General features: G+C 45.4%; 1 long non-coding RNA gene across 1 annotated transcript; it reads left to right on the top strand.

The window, feature by feature from the left end:
- Positions 1-448: 448 nt before the first annotated feature.
- On the top strand, positions 449-1,074 carry LOC143939988 (uncharacterized). Its single transcript, XR_013263782.1, has 2 exons — positions 449-679; positions 837-1,074. It is a non-coding gene; the product is annotated as an uncharacterized LOC143939988 (long non-coding RNA).
- Positions 1,075-22,143: the final 21,069 nt, after the last annotated feature.

Below are 22,143 nucleotides of genomic sequence, written 5' to 3'. Positions count from 1 at the left end.
TTAAATTCACAATTTTTTAGGTGGCTTATCCTCTGTCCTCCTTCCCTCAGATTTACACTTTCAGATGCTGCACATATTGGCTGATTGATCCATCTGTTGCAGCTCTCGTCCAAAAAATCCTTCATTATAGAGTGTGTCCATATTCATTGTAGTGGAGTACAATACCATCTATCTCTGCCCCTTCTCGTCTATGGTAAGCATTTTTCTTTATTGACCTGCTAAATAACTTGAGCATAATGCCTTTTTTGAACTACACTGTTTATAATGTTAGTAATCTATTCTTTCCACCCATTTTGCTATTCATTTAATAGTCCTACTTAGAAAAATCTGGATCTGTTTAACAACACTCCTGATCATTTTTATGACACGGGACCATCCAATCTACCTGCCCACCTGTAGTCTGTAGTATTCTTCTCCAGACATACTTAACATCAACCTGTTCAGGTAGGCCCCCTTTACTGATTAAGTATACAATATTCCGCAAGTTATTTCTTTTTTCTTTTCTTTTTCATTTAAATAATTCACGGGAGCCTTCAATGGCCCCACTAATTTTAATCACGATGGATTGCTTGTCTGTCCCTTTTATCTCCTGCAGTCACCCTTCGGGGACGGGTACGCTCTCCACTTTTCAGAGGAGTCCTCATTCTCATATGCAGACAGGGCCTTTATTTCAAGCTTGGTAGGTATATATTGACTATCTATCATTTGTTACATTGATACATACTTTTGGCTTTGTTAATTCAGCAACCTTTCTGAATACTAGCGAGCGCGTTCAAAGTCTGGGCTGTTTTCTCTATACGATCATACCCACTAATCCTGTTGTATCTCATTTACAGTGTATCTTTTTTCTTTTAAAATTATCTTCTGTCAATTACTGGCTCCCCTGAAGAAGCCTATGCAGGCGAAACATGTTGGGACTCCATTCAAGTAGCCAAGAACTCCTTTTTGAATGAATTGACGGATTGTGATTACTGTCTGTATAGATATCAGTGTTTGTAGTTTCAAAATTTTAAATTTACTCTATTTCTGTGACTGTTTTTACTGTATTTAATAAAACCTTTTTTTTTATATATATTATATTTCTTTCATACTTACCTAAGCACCGTAACAGTCCCATCCACCCTTCTGATCCTCTATGCACAATTTAAAATCAATTGACAATTAAAAACATGTAAGTTTGATGGAACCAGAGAAGAAGGGGAAGGAAAATGGAGACACAGACTGAAAACTCTATGAAAGAAATGATAGTGGAATCAAATTGTATTACTTTAAAAACAAATTCACATCGATTCTACTGTTCATTCCACTAGGGAATCAAGGGTGGAGGTGTGCAGCATGGCGATCGTTGTGCCACGCCGTGTTTCTAGGACACGGCGCGACCCCGATCTGTGGAAAGAGCCGCGTCCGTGGCTCTTTAAACATGTGATCGGCTGTGTCCAATCAGAGCCAGCCACATGTAAACATGGAAGTGCCAGTAATCGGCACTGCTCGCCTCACACTGTGTGGCGAGGAGAGCCAATCAGCGGCATCTCCTCACGGGGACATTTAGGAATGTAATCAGGGCACTGATTATCAGTGCCCTAATTACAATAGTGAAAAATATTGTCACCAATGCCCACCAATGCCCACCAGTGGCAGCAATCAGTGCCCACCACTGCTCACACGTGCCACCAATCAGTGCCCATTAGCAATGCCAGTCAGTAATGGCAATCAGTGCTGCCTACCAGTGCTGCCCATCAATGCCCATCACTGCTGTCAATCGATGCCCATCAGTGCCCATCATTACCACCTATCTGTACCGTCTATCAATACCCAGCAGTGTCACCTATCAGTGCCCACTAGTGCTGCCTATTAGTGCCCACCAGTGCCACCTAACAGTGCCCATCAGTGCCATTTAACAGTGCTCATCAGTGCCACATATCAGTGCCACCTATCAGTGCCCAAAAGTGTGGCATATTAGTGCCTCCTCATCAGTGCCACCTAATCAGTGCCCATAAGTGCCACCTCATCAATGCCCACCTGTTCAGCCTATCAGTGCCCATCAGTGCCGCCTCAACAGTGCACATCAGTGAAGGCGATAAATTACTTAGTTACAAAATTTACTACAGAAAAAAAGTGAAAAAAAATTTTTTTCTACATTTTTGGTCTTTTTTTTTGTAAAAAATAAAAAACCCAGCAGTGATTAAATACAAACAAAAGAAAGCTCTATCTGTGTGAAGAAAATTATAAAAAATGTGTTTGGATACAGTGTAGCATGTCTGCTCAATTGTCATTCAAAGTGCGACAGCGCTGAAAGCTGAAAAATGGCTTGGTTAAAGTGAAACAATAAAAATTAAATATTTATTTAAATATCACGCCTGGGGGTGGTCTTAGTAGGAATGAGCCTGATTTTTGAGTTGAACTGGTGTTCGTCCGTTCGCTGAACATCAAACAATATGCGGCGTTCACGGCAAATTCGAAATCCGTGGAATGCCATTAAAGTCTATGGGACACATAGTTAGTCAGGTTGAAAAAAGACAGTCCATCTAGTTCAACCATAAAAATAAATAAAATAAAAAATAATATCATACAATCCCATATACTCAATCCTTCACCCACAGTTGATCCAGAGGAAGGCGAAAAACCCCAGCAAAGCATGATCCAATTTGCTACAGCAGGGGAAAAAAATTCCTTCCTGATCCCAGAGAGGCAATCTGATTTTCCCTGGATCAACTTTACCTATAATATAAATGTTAGTACGCAGTTATATTATGTTTATTTAGGAAATAATTCCTTAACCACTCCCCGGCCAGACGGCTGGGTGGCGCGGCTCTTGTTCTGGACTATGACTCTCCAGAATGGCCTCTCTCGCGTGCCCATGGGGGTGTTCATTGCGGCAATCAGTGGTGTGGTGTGTCAGTCTGACACACCGCTACACTGATCTCAGTAAAGAGCCTCTAATGGAGTCCAATCACGGCTGATCATGATGTGAACAGGAATAGCTGTACATCGGCTTTTCCTCACTAGAGGAAGTAGAGTAAATTATCAGCGCAAGCCCCCTCGGATGCCCACTAAGGACCACCAGTATGCAGCCAGGACCACCAAGGATGTCACCACACTGGACCATCAGGTATGTCACCCTAGACCCTATGTCACCCTAGGAAATGCAAATCAGTGTCCAGGCAGCTGCCAATCGGTGCTCATCCCCAATGCTTACCAGTGCCATCAGTGTTGCCTATCCATGCCATCTATCGGTGCCCATCAGTGCCATGTATCAGTGCCCAGCAGTCCTGCCTATCAGTGGCCAGCAGTGCCACCTGTCAGTGCCACCCATAAGTACCCATCAGTGAATCATTTCAGTGCCCATCAGTGTCACCTATTAGTGCCCACCAATGCCACCCACGAGTGGCCATCAGTGCCGCCTATCAATGTACATCAGTGCTGTATATCAGTGCCACCTATCAGTGTCGCATACCAGTGCCCATCAGTGCTGCCTATCAGTGCCCTTGGTTAGTGCCCATCAGTAGGGATGAACCGAATACCCCCCAGTTCGGTTCGCATCAGAACATGTGAACAGGCAATAAATTAGTTCAAACATCCAAACGCCGTTAAAGTCTATGGGACTCGAACATGAAAAATCTAAAGTGCTCATTTTAAAGGCTTATATGCAAGTTATTGTAATAAAAAGTGTTTGGGGACCTGGGTCCTGCCCCAGGGGACATGTATCAATGCAATTTTTTTTTTTTTAAACAGATGTTTTTTCGGGAGTAGTGATTTTAATACTGCTTAAAGAGAAACAATAAAAGTGAAATATTCCTTTAAATTTCGTACCTAGGGGGTGTGCATAGTATGTCTGTAAAGTAGCGCTTGTTTCCCGTGCTTAGAACTGTTCCTGCACAAAGTGTCATTACTGAAGGAAAAAAAGTAATTTAAAAGCACTCTCGGCTATAATGAATTGTCAGCTCCCGGTAATATAGAGAACAGTCATTGAAAGTCATTGATAAAAAAATGCGTGGGGGTCCCCCCAAATTCAATTACCAGGCCCTTCAGGTCTGGTATGGATATTAAGGGGAACCCTGTGCCAAATTGTAAGAAAAAAATAACGTGGGGTTCCCCCCAAATATCCATACCAGACCCTTTATTCGAGCACGCAACCTGGCAGGCCACAGGAAAAGAGGGGGGAGAGAGAGCGCCCCCTCCTGAATCATACCAGGCCACATGCCCTCAACATTGGGAGGGAGCTTTGGGGGTAGCCCCCCAAAGCACCTTGTCCCCATGTTGATGGGGACAAGGGCCTCATCCCCTTGCCCAGTGTTTGTGGGGGTCTGCGGGCGGGTGCTTATCAGAATCTGGAAGCCCCCTTTAACAAGGGGACCCCCATATCCCCCTGTTCGCTGTTCGACGAATGGGCGAACGGGCAATGTTCGAGTCGAACATGAGTTTGACTCGAACTCGAAGCTCATCCCTACCCGTCAGTGCCACCTCATTGGTGCCGCCTTATCAGTGCCCATCAGTGAATGAAAAAACGTACTTATTTACAAAAAATGTATAATAGAAACAAAAGAAAAACTTTTTTTTCCAACATTTTAGTTTTTTTTTTTTTTTTTGTTTAGCAAAAAATAAATAAAAAATGCAGAGGTGATCAAATACCAACAAAAGAAAGCTCTATTTGTGAGAACAAAATGATAAAAATTCTGTTTGGGTACAGTGTAGCATGACCACGCAATTGTCATTTAAACAACGACAGCACTGCAAGCTGAAAATTGGCTTGGGCAGGAAAGGGGTGTAAGTGCCCTGTATTGAAGAGGTTAAAGCAATCTATTGAGCTCGCCAGAACCACTTCTGGAGGGAGTCTATTCCACATTTCCACAGCTCTTACTGTGAAGAAACCTTTCCGTATTTGAAGATAAAATCTCTTTTCCTCAAGGCGTAAAGCGTGTCCCCTTGTCCTCTGTGTTTACCATAAAGTGAATAACTCACCACCAATTTCACTATAAGGACCCCTTATATATTTGTGCATGTTGATCATATACCCCTCATATACCCCCTTAACCACTTGCTTACTGGGCACTTAAGCCCCCCTCAGTCCCAGACCAATTTTCAGCTTTCAGCGCTGATGCACTTTGAATGACAATTGTGCGGGCATACAACACTGTACCCAAATGAAATTTTTATCATTTTTTTCCCACAAATAGAGCTTTCTTTTGGTGGTATTTAATCACAGCTGGGAGTTTTATTTTTTGCTAAACAAACAAAAAAAGATGCAAAAAAAAAATCATGTTTAACCACTTGCCGACCGCCGCACGACGATATACGTCGACAGAATGGCACGGGCAGGCATATGGGCGTACCTGTACGTCCCTGCCTTCCCGCGGGTGGGGGGCCCGATCGGGCCCCCCCAGTGCCTGCGGCGGTCAGTATTCGTTCGGGAGCGATCCGGGATGAGGGGGCGGCCATTCATTCATGGCCACCCCCTCGCGATCGCTCCCGACGAATGGAAATGCTCTGTGACATCACTTCCTCTCCTGTAATGTAAACACAGGAGAGGAAGTGATGTAATCTCTCCTCTGTGTCGGTATTTTTCGTTCCGGCACCGAGGAGAGAGGATCGGTGAGTTGCACCAACACGACACTACACAGTAGAACATGCCAGGCACACTCACACCCCCCTTCACCCCCGATCACCCCCCCAATTACCCCTGCCCCCCCAGTCACAGTGACACCAATTGCATTTTTTTTTTTTTTGCATTGGTGTCATTTGTGACTGTAATAACTGTTAGGGCAGTTAGGGTTAGCCCCCTTTAGTTCTAATGTACCCCCCTAACCCCCCAATAAAGGTTTAACCCCGTGATCACCCCCCGTCGCCAGTGTCACTAAGGCTGGGTTCACATTGCAGCTGTTTATGAGAACGGATGTGATTCGCACCGCACTGCAGTGCAAATCACATCCGATCTCTGTGCGATTCGAGTTCAGCCATACAGATAGTATGGCTGAATTCACGCCGCACCCGCCGCACCCGCCGCACCCGATATGCGAACTGATCTGGGGGTGTCATTAACATTTCCCTGACACTCCCAGCAGTTCGCATAGGGCAGTGTGAACTGCCGCCGAGAGGCATGCGATGCGGGAACCCGCCGCGGATTCGTGGCGTTCCTGCATCGCTCCAGTGTGAACCCAGCCTAATAAGCAATCATTTTTCTGATAGCTGTATTAGTTTCCCCTGGTGAAGCTAGTTAGGCAGGTAGGTATTTAGGTTTGCCGCAGCTTTTTATAGCGCCAGGGACCCCCATATACTACCGCATAAAGCCCCCTGATTTCCCCCTAGTTAACTCTTTCACCAGTGATCACCATATAACTGTTACAGGTGACGCTGGTTGGTTAGTTATTTTTTTATAGTTTCAGGGCACCCGCCATTTATTACCTAATAAAGGTTTAACCCCCTGATCACCCGGCGGGTGTCATTTGTGACTGTAATAACTGTTAGGGCAGTTAGGGTTAGCCCCCTTTAGTTCTAAGGTACCCCCCTAACCCCCCCAATAAAGGTTTAACCCCGTGATCACCCCCCGTCGCCAGTGTCACTAAGGCTGGGTTCACATTGCAGCGGTTTATGAGAACGGATGTGATTCGCACCGCACTGCAGTGCAAATCACATCCGATTTCTGTGCGATTCGAGTTCAGCCATACAGATAGTATGGCTGAATTCGTGTCGCACCCGCCGCACCTGCCGCACCTGCCGCAAACTCGCACGGGACCCTTTTTTTGGTCCGCAGCAGAATCGGATCGCATGGGTGTTCACACCATGCGATCCGAGTTTGCAGATCGCACTGCTATATGCGAACTGATCTGGGGGTGTCATTAACATTTCACTGACACTCCCAGCAGTTCGCATAGGGCAGTGTGAACTGCCGCCGGGAGGCATGCGATGCGGGAACCCGCCGCGGATTCGTGGCGTTCCTGCATCGCTCCAGTGTGAACCCAGCCTAATAAGCGATCGTTTTTCTGATCGCTGTATTAGTGTCACAGGTGACGCTAGTTAGGCAGGTAGGTATTTAGGTTCGCCGCAGCTTTTTATAGCGCCAGGGACCCCCATAGACTACCGCATAAAGCCCCCTGATTGCCCCCTAGTTAACCCTTTCACCAGTGATCACCATATAACTGTTACAGGTGACGCTGGTTGGTTAGTTATTTTTTTATAGTTTCAGGGCACCCGCCATTTATTACCTAGTCTCACTAGTGTACCCCTAAATTTAGGGGTGTCTAATTTCCAAAATGGGGTCATTTGGGGGAGGTTTGTGCCATCTTGGCATTTTATGGCCTTCAAAACTGTAACGCCCTTAGAAAGCCTGAAGGCGGTGCTTGGTTTTCGGGGCCCCGTACGCGGCTAGGCTCCCAAAAAGTCCCACATATGTGGTATCCCCGTACTCAGGAGAAGCAGCAGAATTTATTTTGGGGTGTCATTTCACATATGCCCATGGCATGCGTGAGCAATATATCATTTAGTGACAACTTTGTGAAAAAAAAAAAAAAAGTTTGTAATTTTCCCGCAACTTGTGGCAAAATATAAAATATTCCATGGACTCAACATGCCTCTCAGCAAATAGCTTGGGGTGTCTACTTTCTAAAATGGGGTCATTTGTGGGGGTTTTGTGCCATCTTGGCATTTTATGGCCTTCAAAACTGTAATAGGTAGTGAGGAGTGAAGTCAAATATTTACGCCCTTAGAAAACCTTAAGGCGATTCTTGGCTTTCGGGGCCCCGTACGTGGCTAGGCTCCCAAAAAATCCCACACATGTGGTATCCCCGTACTCAGGAGAAGCACAGAATTTATTTTGGGGTGTCATTTCACATATGCCTATGGCATGTGTGAGCAATATATCATTTAGTGACAACTTTGTGAAAAAAAAATAAAAAAACATTAAAGTTTGTAATTTTCCCGCAACTTGTGGCAAAATATAAAATATACCATAGACTCAACATGCCTCTCAGCAAATAGCTTGGGATGTCTACTTTCTAAAATGGGGTCATTTGTGGGGGTTTTGTGCCATCTTGGCATTTTATGGCCTTCAAAACTGTAATAGGTAGTGAGAAGTGAAATCAAAAATTTACGCCCTTAGAAAGCCTGAAGGCGGTGCTTGGTTTTCGGGGCCCCGTACGCGGCTAGGCTCCCAAAAAGTCCCACATATGTGGCATCCCCGTACTCAGGAGAAGCAGCAAAATTTATTTTGGGGTGTCATTTTACATATGCCCATAGCATGTGTGAGCAATATATCATTTAGTGACAACTTTGTGTAGGCAAAAAAATAAAATATTCAATGGGCTCAACATGCCACTTATCAATTTCCTTAGGGGGGTCTACTTTCCAAAATGGGGTCATTTGGGGGGGTTTTGTACTGCCCTGCCATTTTAGCACCTCAAGAAATGAGATAGGCAGTCGTAAACTAAAAGCTGCGTAAATTCCAGAAAACGTACCTTAGTTTGTAGATGTGACAACTTTTGCGCAAACCAATAAATATACAGTTATTGATTTTTTTTTTACCAAAGACATGTGGCTGAATACATTTTGGCCTAAATCTATGACTAAAATTGAGTTTATTGGATTTTTCTAATAACAAAAAGTCGAAAATATCATTTTTTTTCAAAATTTGCGGTCTTTTTACGTTTATATCGCAAAAAATAAAAATCGCAGAGGCAATCAAATACCATCAAAAGAAAGCTCTATTTGTGGGAAGAAAAGGACGCAAATTTTGTTTGGGTACAACATTGCATGACCGCGCAATTACCAGTTAAAGCAGCGCAGTGCCAAATTGTAAAAAGACCTCTGGTCATTGACCAGCAAAATGGTCCGGTCTGAAAGTGGTTAATAGTTTGTTATAAAATTTTGCAAACTGGTCATTTTTCTCCTTCATTGAAGTGCGCTGATGAGGCGGCACTGATAGGCTGCACTGGTGGGCACTGATAGGCTGCATTGGTGGGCACTGATAGGCTGCATTGGTGGGCACTGATAGGCTGCACTGGTGGGCACTGATAGGCATAGTTAAGGCGGCACTAATAGGCACAGATAAGGCGGCACCAATGGGCACAGATAAGGCGGCACTGATGGGTAAAGACGGGCACAGATAAGATGGCACGGATGGGTGGCACAGATGGGTGGCACGGATGGGTGGCACTAAGGGGCACTGATAGGTACCACTGATAGATGGGACTGATGGGCACTGATAGGTGGCACTGATAGGTGGCTTTGATAGGTGGCACTGCTGGGCACTGATGGGCGGCACTGCTGGGCACTGATGGGCACTGATGGGCGGCACTGCTGGGCACGGATATGTGGCACTGGGGTGCAGCACCTTTGTTGAGGCAGATTGTGGGCACTGCTGTGTGGCACTGTGGGCACTGCTGGGTGGCACTGTGGGCACTGCTGGGTGGCACTATGGGCACTGCTGGGTGGCACTGACAGGGGGGACACATTTTTTATTAATCTGGCAAAGCATGGGGCAGGTGGGCACTGGCAGGGGGCAGGTGGGAACTGGCAGGGCTGGCCGTGATCGGGACTGATGTCCCGATCACGGCCGCCGGTGATCGGCTTTTTTTTTTCTCCTCGCGCTGTCAGCGGGGTCTCAAGTGGTTAATCTCCTCTTCTCAAGAATAAATTCAGTTCCTCTAATATTTCCTCATAGGTTTTACTTACCTCCTCATAAAATTTGATTTGCTTGACAACTTCTGTCTTTCTGTCTTTCATGAATCCATGCTGTCTGTTGCTTAAAATATTTTTTTCCAGCAAGAAATGTATGTGGTCTTTTTTAAACTCTCCAGTATCTTCCCAACTAGGGATGAGCTTCGTGTTCGAGTCGAACGTATGTTCGACTCGAACATTGGCTGTTCGGGCGTTCGGCGAAATCCGAACTCTTGGTCCGTTCGCGTCAGAATTCGTATGGCGCGCGCGGACCACAATGCACTGCGATGGCGCAGTGCATTGCTGGCTCATGATTGGCCAAGCATGCACTGTGACCCCGCATGCTTGGCCAATCGCAGCGCCAGCAGCGAGGAGAGCCATCATTGGCCACAGGCATCCTGCCTGTGGCCAATCATAGCTCAGGCTGTGTAGTGCACGCCCCACACTATATAAGGCCGCCTTTGAGGCAGCCTCGTGTAGTGTGTTGGCATCTGAAGCAGTGGGTGTTCTGTGTACCTTCAACACAGTTACACACCAATCGTTTTTGGCTGATTTCCTATCTTGCTCTTGTGTAGTGGTTATTGTCTGTGCCCTGACCGCAGTATACACCACTACACTATATTCACCTCACCTATATAGCTAGCTAGTGATCTATCTTTAACCACTTAACAACCGCCCATTGCCGATTAACGGCTTCAGGGCGGTTGTTTAACTCTGAGAGGCCTTAAATTAACGGCCTCCCAGAATTCTGCTCTCGCGCGCCCCCTGAGGCGCGCACTTGAGAGCATCCGTGACCGCCGGGTCCACAGGACCCGGCGCATCACGGATCACAGTAAACGGCCGCTCGTCGCGGCCGTTTACCACGTGATCGCTCCGTCAAATGACGGAGTGATCACTTGTAAACAAACCGGCGTCATGTTATGACGCCGGTTCCTCCCTCCCCTCTCTGTACCGATCGGTACAGCGGAGGGTAAAGAGATCAGTGTCAGCAGCGATGTGGGCTGCATCTGCAGTGCCCACATCGCTGCTCACCGAATTTAACCCCTCAATTCCCTGCCAATACTCTGCAATACCAGTGCATACTCTGCAGTACCCTGCCATTACTCTGCAGTACCCCCCATTACTCTGCAGTACCCTGCCTTTACTCTGCAGTACCCCCCATTACTCTGCAGTAACCCCCATTACTCTGCAGTACCCTGCCATTACTCTGCAGTACCCCCCAATACTCTGCAGTACCCGCCATTACTCTGCAGTACCCCGCCATTACTCTGCAGTGCAGTACCCTGCCATTACTCTGCAGTACCCCGCCATTACTCTGTAGTGCAGTACCCTGCCATTACTCTGCAGTACCCTGCCATTACTCTGCAGTACCCTGCCTTTACTCTGCAGTACCCTGCCATTACTCTGTAGTACTCCCCAATACTCTGCAGTACCCTGCTATTACTCTGTAGTACCCCACCAATACCCCGCCAATACTCTGCAATACCAGTGCATACTCTGCAGTACCCTGCCATTACTCTGCAGTACCCCCCATTACTCTGCAGTACCCTGCCTTTACTCTGCAGTACCCTGCCATTACTCTGTAGTACTCCCCAATACTCTGCAGTACCCTGCTATTACTCTGTAGTACCCCGCCAATACCCCGCCAATACTCTGCAATACCAGTGCATACTCTGCAGTACCCTGCCATTACTCTGCAGTACCCCCATTACTCTGCAGTACCCTGCCTTTACTCTGCAGTACCCTGCCATTACTCTGTAGTACTCCCCAATACTCTGCAGTACCCTGCTATTACTCTGTAGTACCCCGCCAATACCCCGCCAATACTCTGCAATACCCTGCCATAAATTGCCATACCCAGCCATACTCGGAGATACCCAGCCATACTCGGTGATACCCTGAAATACCCAGCCATAGACGCCCCCCACCCCTCACCGCCCTCCGATGCTTCTACCAACTCGCCAGTACGATGAAAAGCCAGAATCTTTTTTTTATTTTTTATTTCAGGCTTCCCAGCCTAGAGGTGAGATGTGGGGTCATATTGACCCCCAGATTTCACTGTAAAGAGGACCTGTCACCCCATATTCCTATTACAAGGGATGTTTACATTCCTTGTAATAGGAATAAAAGTGATCAAAAATATATTTTTGGGGAAAAAAATGTCAAACTAAAATAAATAAAGTAAAATGAACAATAAAAAAAAATAAAAAAAAATAAAGCGCCCATGTCCCCATGTGCTCGCATGCAGAAGCGAACGCATGTGTAAGCCCCGCCCACATATGAAAACGGTGTTCAAACCACACATGTGAGGTATCGCCGAGAACGTTAGAGCGAGAGCAATAATTCTAGTCCTAGACCTCCTCTGCAACTCAAAACATGTAACCAGTAAAAAAAAATTTATGAAGAAAAAATTACTAATCTGCTAAATTTTATAACAGAAACAAAGAAAAATGCATTTTTTCGCAGAATTTCCGGTCTTTTTTTTTTATAGCACAAAAAATAAAAAAAACTGAGAGGTGATTAAATACCACCAAAAGAAAGCTCTATTTGTGTGAAAAAAAGGACAAACATTTCATATAGGTCCAGTGTTGCATGACTGAGTAATTGTCATTCAAAATGTGAGAGCACCAAAAGCTGAAAATTGGTCTGGTTATTAAGGGTGTTTAAGTGCCCAGTGGTCAAGTGGTTAATAATAGAGCTTGCAGTCAGTAGTGTTAGGAGATAGTGCGTGCTGTCTGCGTGCTCTGTACCCAGTACATACCGCTATAATATAGGGCAGGCCCCTACTTTCAATCATCCAACTTACAAACATCTCCTACTTGCAAACGCAAGGAGACAGCAGCAAGTGAGATGAAAAAAGATGGATGGCAAAACAAATTATACAGGGGTGATAACCCTTCCCTATGTTTTCCAAAAAGCTTAAAAATCGTTTTTTTGACTGGAGCTACACTTTAAAAATGTACCAGTTGAAAATTACAAACAGATTCAACTTAACACAACAAACCTACACAGTCCCTGTCTTGTTTGCACCGCCTGTATACTGCTGTTCTGAGTATATAGGGCCTGGGGGCCACACGCATTTCCTTTTTTTAATATGGGTACAGGGTTCCCCTTAATATGCGTACAAGACCCAAATAGGCTGGTAATGGGCAGGGAGGGCTACCCATGCCATTTTTCTGAATGATTTTCAACCATATTGCAGGAACCAGATATAACATTAAAACCGCAAGCAGTTTTAAATGGTGTTATTTCCGTTAAATGTCATTTTGTGCAGGGACTGTTCTAAACACGGGAAACACGTGGCACTTCACAGGCATACTACAGACACCCCCCAGGCACCATATTTAAAGTAATATTTCACTTTTCTTTTTTCACTTTAATCGTCAATAAAATCAGTGCTCCCGCCAAAACGGCCGTTTTTAAAACTTTTTTTTGCATTGACCCATGTCCCCTGAGGCAGGAGTCAGGTCCCCAAACCCTTTTTAGGACAGTATCTTGCATATTAGCCGTTAAAATTAGCACTTTCCATTTCGAACGTTCGAGTCCCATAGACTTCAATGGGGTTCTAACGTTCGTAACGAACGTGGGGGCCGTTCGCAAGTTCTGGTGCGAACCGAACCGGGGGGTGTTCGGCTCATCCCTATTCCCAACTATAGAAGTTAAACTAATGCCGCGTACACATGATCAAACTACCTGGCGGACTTAGTCTGGCGGACAAACCGCCGTAAAGTCCACCGGACTGTGTGAATGAGTGGACCTGCACACACACGGACCTAGTCCGCCAGACTATCCACCGTACTTTTGAAATGAACGGAATTGCCCACACACGGAGGAATGTCCGTTCATTTTGAGAGTGGCTCCAGGTAGCCGGGACTAGCGAAGGAAGTCAATGTCGCCGCCTTCGGCGGTGAGATTGACACGTCGCTGGCCCCATCACCTGGTATGGACTTAAAGGGGAAGCCCTATGCCAAAAAAACGGCGTGGGGGTCCCCCCTAGGTCCACATCAGACCTTTATCTGACCACGCAACCCAGCCTGTCAGGAAAGGAGGTGGGGACAAGCGAGCGCCCCCCCCCTTCTTGAGCCATACCAGGCCACGTGCCCTCAACATGGGGGGGTGCTTTGGGGAAGGGGGGGCTCGTGCGGCCCCCCACCCCAAAGCACCTTGTCCCCATGTTGATGAGGACAAGGGCCTCTTCCCGACAGCTCTGGGCGTTGGTTGTCAGGGTCTGCGGGCGGTGGGCTTATCGGAATCCGGGAGCCCCCTTTAATAAGGGGGCCCGCGGATACCAGCCCCCCACCCTATGTGAATGAGTATGGGGTACAATGTACCCCTACCCATTCACCTGTGAAAAAATGTAAATAAAACACAACACACAAGGGTTAAAAATAATTTATTGCACAGCTCCGGGGTCTTCTTCCATCTTGGGGGTCTTCTCGCCGGACTTCTCCACTATCTTCTGCTCTTTTTCTAGCTCTTTTACTAGCGGAGGAGCCTGGCTTTATTCTTCGTCGCTGCTGCCGTCCGGGGTCTTCTTCTGACTTCGGGGGTCTTTCCCCCCTCTTTGCTGGTCTTATTAAAGGGGGCTCCCGGATTCCGATAAGCCCCCCACCCACAGACCCTGACAGCCAACGGCCAGGGTTGTCGGGAAGAGGCCCTTGTCCTCCTCAACAAGGTACTTTGGGGTGGGGGGCCGCGGGCCCCCCTTCCCCAAAGCACCCCCCCATGTTGAGGGCACACAGCCTGGTACGGCTCAGAAGGGGGGGCGCTTGCTCGTCCTCACCTCGTCCTCACCTCCTTTCCTGATCGGCCGGGTTGCGTGCTCGGATAAGGGTCTGATATGGACCTAGGGTTTTTTTTTGGCATAGGGCTTCCCCTTTAAGTCCATACCAGGTGACGGGGCCAGCGACGTGTCGAAGGCAGCGAGATTGACTTCCTTCACTAGTTCCGGCTACCTGGAGCTTCACTCAAAATTAATGGACTTTTCTCCGTGCAGGAAAAGTCCGTTCATTTCAAAAGTACGGCGGACTAGCACACACACGTAGTCCGGCGGACAAATTTTGAGTCAAAACTACTTTCTAAGTCCACCGGACTTTTGGGTAAAAAAAAGTCAGCCGAAGCCCACACACGGGCGGATTGTCTGGCGGACTTTTCCGCCGGATAGTTTGATCGTGTGTACGCGGCATTACAGACGCTAACATGAAAAAACAAAAGTGCTCATTTTAAAAGCTTGTATGCAAGTTATTGCCATAAAAAGTGTATGGGGACCCGGGTCCTACCCCAGGGGACATGTATCAATGCAAAATAAGTTTTAAAAATGGCTGTTTTTTTCAGGAGCAGCGATTTTAATAATGGTTAAAGTGAAACAATAAAAATGAAATATTCCTTTAAATATCATACCTGGGGGGTGTCCTTAGTATGCCTGTAAAGTAGCACATTTTTCCCATGTTTATAACAGTACCATAGCAAAATGAAATTTCTAAAGGAAAAAAAGTAATTTAAACAGGTGATCCCACCCCTTCTGACATTACCTGATGTCACATAACATCAAAGGGGGGCAGGGTCACCTGTTTACATCATCAAGTTGCCCCGCCCTCAGCTATATAACAGCTGTCATTGCAAAGAGGCTTCAGTCAGCGAGAGCCGCCTATCTGGGCAGAGTTTTTTTCCATTTTTTTTATCGGGTCGCTGGACACTGTGATCGAAGATGGATGAACATCACGGAACAGTTTCTTTTAACCACTTAAGGACCACTGCCTGTACATTTACATTGGCACAATGGCATGGACAGGCACAACCACGTACCTGTACGTGCCTGCCTTGCAGCGGGTGGGGGGTCCGATCAGACCCCCTGCCACTGGCGGCGGCGGTCCGTTTTTGCTTTAGGAGCGATCCGTGATGAGGGGGTGGCCATTGGTTTCTGGCCACCCCCCCCGCGATCGCGAATGAGAAGCTTCCCCTGCCTGTGTACTGTAAACACAGGCAGGAGGAAGTCACAGTGTCACTGATTGCAGTGGTCATTTATTTACTGATCACTGCATTTAGTGTCAGTTGTGACTGTAAAAAGTGTCAGTTAGTGTTAGGCCCCTTTAGGTCCAGGATAGCCCCCTACCCACTCTAATAAAGGTTTAACCCCTCGATTGCCCCCCAGGTAACCCTTTCACACCCTTGCCAGTGTCACTAAGCAATCGTTTTTCTGATCGCTGCATTAGTGTCACTGGTGCCGCTAAGCAGCCAGTTATTTTTTAGGTTCACTGACAGGTTTTTATAGCGTTAGGTATCCCCCATATACAACCTAATAAAGGTTTTAACCCCCTGATTGCCCCTAGAGTTAACCCTTTCACCAGAGATCACCCTATAAGTGTCACTGGTGATGCTGGTTAGCCAGTTAGTTATTTAGGTTCCCTGTCAGGTTTTTATATAGCGTCAGGTACCCTCATATATTACCTATTAAAGGTTTTAACCCCCTGATTGCCCCTAGAGTTAACCCTTTCACCAGTGATCACTGTATAAGTGTCACTGGTGACCCTGGTTAGCCAGTTAGTTATTTGGGTTCCCTATCAGGTTTTTATATAGCGTCAGGTACCCCCCATATACTACCCAATAAAGGTTTTAACCCCCTGATTGCCCCTAGTTAACCCTTTCACCAGTGATCACCGTATAAGTGTTACGGGTGACACTGGTTAGTTAGTTTGCTTATTATAGCATCAGGGCACCCGTCATTTATTACCCAATAAAGGTTTAACCCCCTGATCGCTTGGCGGGTGATATTAATTAGGTTTTAGGGTCAGATAGGGTCTGCGTCGCCCCAGGCAGTGTCAGTTTAGTGCCAGTACCGCTAACACCCACACGGAAAGCATACACCTCCCTAAGCCCTTGTATACACGGTTGGACATCCCGACCACAAAATCCGTTGGATTTATTCCGATGGATTTTGTCTGAAACTGGTGTTGCATACACACGGTCAGACAAAATTGACGGAAAATCCGATTGTTCGGAACGTGATGACGTTCGTTAGTTACGACAGGACTATGCTCAGTCTAGTAGCCAATAGCTTTGGTCTCGTAATTTGATCTGAGCATGCGTGGCACTTTGTCCGATCGGAATTCTCGACAAATGATCGGACAATGTCCGATTGGATCATGTTGTCGGAAAATTTTATATCCAGCTCTCAAACTTTGTTGGTCGGACATTCCGATGGAAAAAGTCCGATGGAGCCCACATATGGTCGGATTATCCGACAACACGGTCCGATCAGACATTTTCCATCAGAATTTCCGACTGTGTACAAGGGCTTAGTGGTATAGTATCTGAACAGATCATTATCTGATCTTATCAGATCTATACTAGCGTCCCCAGCAGTTTAGGGTTCCAAAAAACGCTTTGTTAGCGGGATCAGCCCAGATATCTGCTAGCACCTGCGTTTTGCCCCTCCGCCCAACCCAGCCCACCCAAGTGCAGTATCGATCAATCACTGTCACTTACAAAACACAACACACATAACTGCAGCGTTCACAGAGTCAGGCCTGATCCCTGCGATCGCTAACAAATTTTTTTGGTAGCGTTTTATACAGTCTGACAGCCTAGGTGCTTTTTTACTTGTGAATCTCACTAGTGTACCACTAAATTTAGAGCCCAAAATGGCAAATCAAAGGTACACTAGTGAAGAGGCCTACACATTTCTGAGCATGACAGTTAGTGAAGAGGAGGTCACTCATCTGCTCAAATTCAGAATACGATCCTGTAGAGGACAGTGGCTCCATGACAGATAGCTCTGATGACGAAGGCGAGGTCTTTGCTACGGTCAGGCGTACACGATCACGATCTTCTGATGTTGTTGAGGTGCAGGAACTGCAGGTCCCTCGTATGGAGCAGAGAGCCAGTAGTAGCGCCGCTACTCCTTCTGGTGAACTGGTAAGCACCAGCGGCCTAGTACACCCTGGACGTACATCCAGCACTGTAGTAACACGTGCTGACATGGCGAGTCCCATAAGTGAAGTTCAAGCTGGTGAGTTGGCAAGCACAAGTAGTGTCCCGCTGCCACCAAGAAGACAAAGGCAGGCCCATCGTTCCCATAGTGCACTTCCTGCCTAATTCACCAATCCTGATTGGGTGCCCACCACTTCTGCAGAACTCGTACTTCACCCATTCACTGGCCAACCCGGTATTCAGGTGGAAACAGCTGATTTTACACCTGGCTATGTATGGGCTTTATGGTTTATGAGTGAAAAGATAGTTACGTAGAGCCAGAGAACTGCCCAGATTACATAGGGAGCGCTGGCAAGATAGTGTGGAACTTGGTGTCACCCTTATTCGGAAAGGGGTACCACTTGTACGTGGACAGTTATTACATGAGCGTGCCACTGTTTAGTCATTTGTTTGATCAGCAGATTGGAGCATGTGGCACCTTGCGACCTAATTGTAGATTTGCGTCTTAGGCTGGGGGAGAGAGCCTGCTTGCAGTGTAATAACTTGCTCGCTATGAAGTGGAGGGATAATAAGAATGTTTTCGTTCTTACCTCCCTTCATGCAGACACGATAGTCCAAATTACTACGGGGACTGGTGTGGAGAAACCCCTCTCTGTCCATGAATATAATCAAAATATGGGAGGGGTGGACCTCAATGACCAGTTGTTGGCGCCGTATCTAGTTGCCCGTAAGGCCAGATGCTGGTACAAAAATGTGTCTGTTTACTTATTTCAATTGGCTTTGCTGAACGCTCATGTGCTATACAGAGCTTCAGGCAGGACTTTATCCTTTCTTATATTCCAGAAAGATATTATTATTTTATTTTTTGTCATTATTCATTCACTCGGGACAAAAAAAAAATTCAATGGGCTCAACATGCCTCTCAGAAAATAGCTTGGGGTGTCTACTTTCCAAAATGGGGTCATTTGGGGGGGGGGGTTTGTGCCATCTTGCCTTCAAAACTGTGATAGGTCATGATAGATAGTGAGGAGTGAAATCAAAAATTAATGCCCTTAGAAATCCTGAAGGCGGTGCTTGGTTTTTTGGGTCCCGTACGTGCCTAGGCTCCAAAAAAGTCCCACACATGTGGTATGCCCATACTCAGTAGAAGCAGCAGAATGTATTTTGGGTTGTAATTTCACATATGCCCATGGCATGTGTGAGCAATATATCATTTAGTGACAACTTTGTGCAAAAAATAAAAGTTTGTAATATTCACGCAACTTGTGGCAAAATATAAAATATTACATGGACTCAACATGCCTCTCAGCAAATAGCGTGGGTTGTCTACTTTCCAAAATGGGGTCAATGGGGGGGGGGGGGGGGGGTTTGTGCTATTTTGGCATTTTATGGCCTTCGAATTCGTGATAGGTAGTGAGGAGTGAAATCAAAAATTCGCACCCTTAGAAATCCTGAAGGCGGTGATTGGTTTTCGGGGTGCCGTACGCGGCTAGGCTCCCAAAAAGTCCCACACATGTGGTATCCCCGTACTCAGGAGAAGCTGTAAAATGTATTTTGGGGTGCAATTCCACATATAACCATGGCATGTGTGAGCAATATATCATTTAGTGACAACTTTTTGTAAACATTTTTTTTGTCATTATTCAATCACTTGGGACAAAAAAATATTCAATGGGCTCAACATGCCTCTCAAAAATTTCCTTGGGGTGCCTACCATCCAAAATGGGGTCATTTGGGGGGGTTTTGTACTGCCCTGCCATTTTAGCACCTCAAGAAATGAGATAGGCAGTCATAAATTAAAAGCTGTGTAAATTCCAGAAAATGTACTCTAGTTTGTAGACACTATAATTTTTGCGCAAACCAATAAATATACGCTTAATGAAATTTGTTTTACTAAAGACATGTGGCTGAATACATTTTGGCCTAAATGTGGCCTAAACTAAAATTGAGTTTATTAGATTTTTCTTATAACAAAAAGTAGAAAATATATTTTTTTTTACAATTTTCAGTCTTTTTCCGTTTATATAACAAAAAATAAAAATCGCAGAGGCAATCAAATACCATGAAAAGAAAGCTCTATTTGTGGGAAGAAAAGGACGCAAATGTTGTTTGGGTACAACATTTCATGACTGCGCATTTACCAGTTAAAGCAGTGCAGTGCGAAATTGTAAAAAGACCTCTGGTCCTTAGGCTGACAATTGGTCCGGGGCTTAAGTGGTTAACAAGGGACTTGTCCCAAATTGTCTCCTGTCATTTTTACCATTTTGACACTTTTTTTGGTGAATGTGTAGGGATACAATGTACCCGATACCCATTCACACGGGGGGCAGGATCTGGGGGTCCCCTTGTTAAAGGGGGCTTCCAGATTATGATAAGCCCCCACTCATAGACCCCCACAACCACCGGGCAAGGGTTGTGGGGATGAGGCTCTTGTCCCCATCAACATGGGGACAAGGTGCTTTGGGGGTGACCCCAAAGCATCCTCCCTATGTTGAAGGCCTTGTACGGTTCAGGAGAGGGGTGCTCTCCTGTCCCCTCCCCTCTTTTCCTGCAGTCTGCCAAGTTGCGTGCCCAGATAAGAGGCTGGTATAGATTTGGGGGGGAGACCGCTACGCCATTTTTTTCCCCTTAATATCCAAAAATATCTCAAAGGGCCTGGTAATGGACTGGGGGAACCCATGCCATTTTTTCCAATGATTTTCATCTATATTGCCAGGACCACCCAATACATTACAGCCGTGAGCAGTTTTAAATTACTTTTTTCCTTTTTCCTTTTCCTTTGCTGTGGTACTGCTATAAACATGGGAAAAATGTGCTACTTTACAGGCATACTAAGGACATCCTCCAAGCACCATATTTAAAGGAATATTTCATTTTTATTGTTTCACTTTAAGCTTTATTGAAATCACTGCTTCCAAAAAAATGGCAGTTTTTAAAACTTTAAAACTGCATTGATAATAGTCCTCTGGGGCAGGACTCGGGTCCCCAAACACTTTTTATGGCAATAACTTGCATATAAGCCTTTAAAATTAGCACTTTTGATTCTTCATGTTCATGTCCCATAGACTTTAACGGTGTTTGTGTGTTCGTACACATTTTTTGCCTGTTCGCAAGTTCTGGTATGAACCGAACCGGGGGGGGGTGTTTGGCTCATGCCTGTGGTTCATCAGATCTGTTGGGGGGGATACACTATACTTCAGCGGGAGGTCTGGTGGATGTACAGGTTGAACACTCAAATCCCTAGTGGAATGAACAGTAAAATCAATGTGAATTTGTCTTTAAAGTAACACCAACCTCACATGTTTTTAATTGTCAATTGATTTAAAATTGGATTGTACTGCCCCCTTTTTAGGAGGAATGGATATTTTTTCTATATAAATTTGATTTTATTGTAAACCTGTATGCTATGAGGAAGGCTCCAGCCGAAACACATTAGACTATAAATGTAGCACTGCTTTTAGTGCCAAATAAAGATTTGTAAGAAGAAGCAATTGTGTTGCCGAAATTTATTGCTATTTTTAAAGGACTTGTCAAACTAGCTATTGTCTTTTGTCACACTACACTACTTTTTTTGGTGAATGGGTAGGGATACCATGTACCCCTACTCATTCACATGAGGGTCGGGATCTGGGGGCCCCCTTTTTATAGGGGGCTTCCAGATTCTGATAAGCCCCCCAGCTACAGACCCTGACAACCACCAGCCAGTGTTATCAGGAAGATGCCCTTGCCATCATCAATATGGGGACAAGGTGCTTTGGGGCAAGACCTCAAGAATAAGGGTCTTTATTTTAGCCACATGAATGTAGTTTTCTCATTGAAAGTCTAAAATCTACCGCATTTTGCAAGTAAAGGAGTACATTTCCCTCTAGCTTGTGTTAACTTTAAATCTTCAGCAGGTGCAGAAAATTTAAAGGTATTTCCAGCAAACATTTTCTTGAACCGAATGGTAGAATATATCTGTTTGTTCATCCTTTTTTTGACACAAATTAATACAGGGATTCGTGGCACACCACATGGGCAGTGTAGCATGGTACCTTTGACCTGTTACTCATCTACCTAGTATAATGAAAGCCTTTGACCAGTTTATAATAAAATTTCTCAACAGGCTGGAAAATCTCCTTATTCAGTAATGAATATACCTGTTGCCCTATAGGAACAACCTGATAATTTCAGTAGATATGCCAATCGAGAGGCAGTCAGCAAAGTAAAACATATTTTTGTAATCAAACCTTTAGATAAATAGAGGTTCATGGGTCAATTAAGTTAAAAAGTGGTATGGAAAATTATGTTCTTAAATTAAACATTACACTGATGCATTAGTGCATTAAAACAGTTGTTCATTATATTGCTAAAATAATATTAGCCAGTGTTATTTTTTTGTAGCATATGCTAATTTTACTTTTTTATTTATATAGTGCACTATTTATCATTAATGCATTCTGGTAAATCTGCAGACCTGAAATTTATTTTGCTTATCTATTTTTACATTTGAAACCAGCAGCTGAGATAATTTCATACTAAGGGTAACATAGCTGCTTTGCTCAAAGAAAGCACTTTCTGTGCTCA

This window comes from Lithobates pipiens, unplaced genomic scaffold (assembly GCF_037356315.1).
Source record: "Lithobates pipiens isolate NorthernLeopardFrog02 unplaced genomic scaffold, aLitPip1_a1.2 Scaffold_3, whole genome shotgun sequence".
NCBI classification, from domain to species: Eukaryota; Metazoa; Chordata; class Amphibia; order Anura; family Ranidae; genus Lithobates; species Lithobates pipiens.
This window is presented reverse-complemented; position numbering and strand designations above follow the sequence as displayed.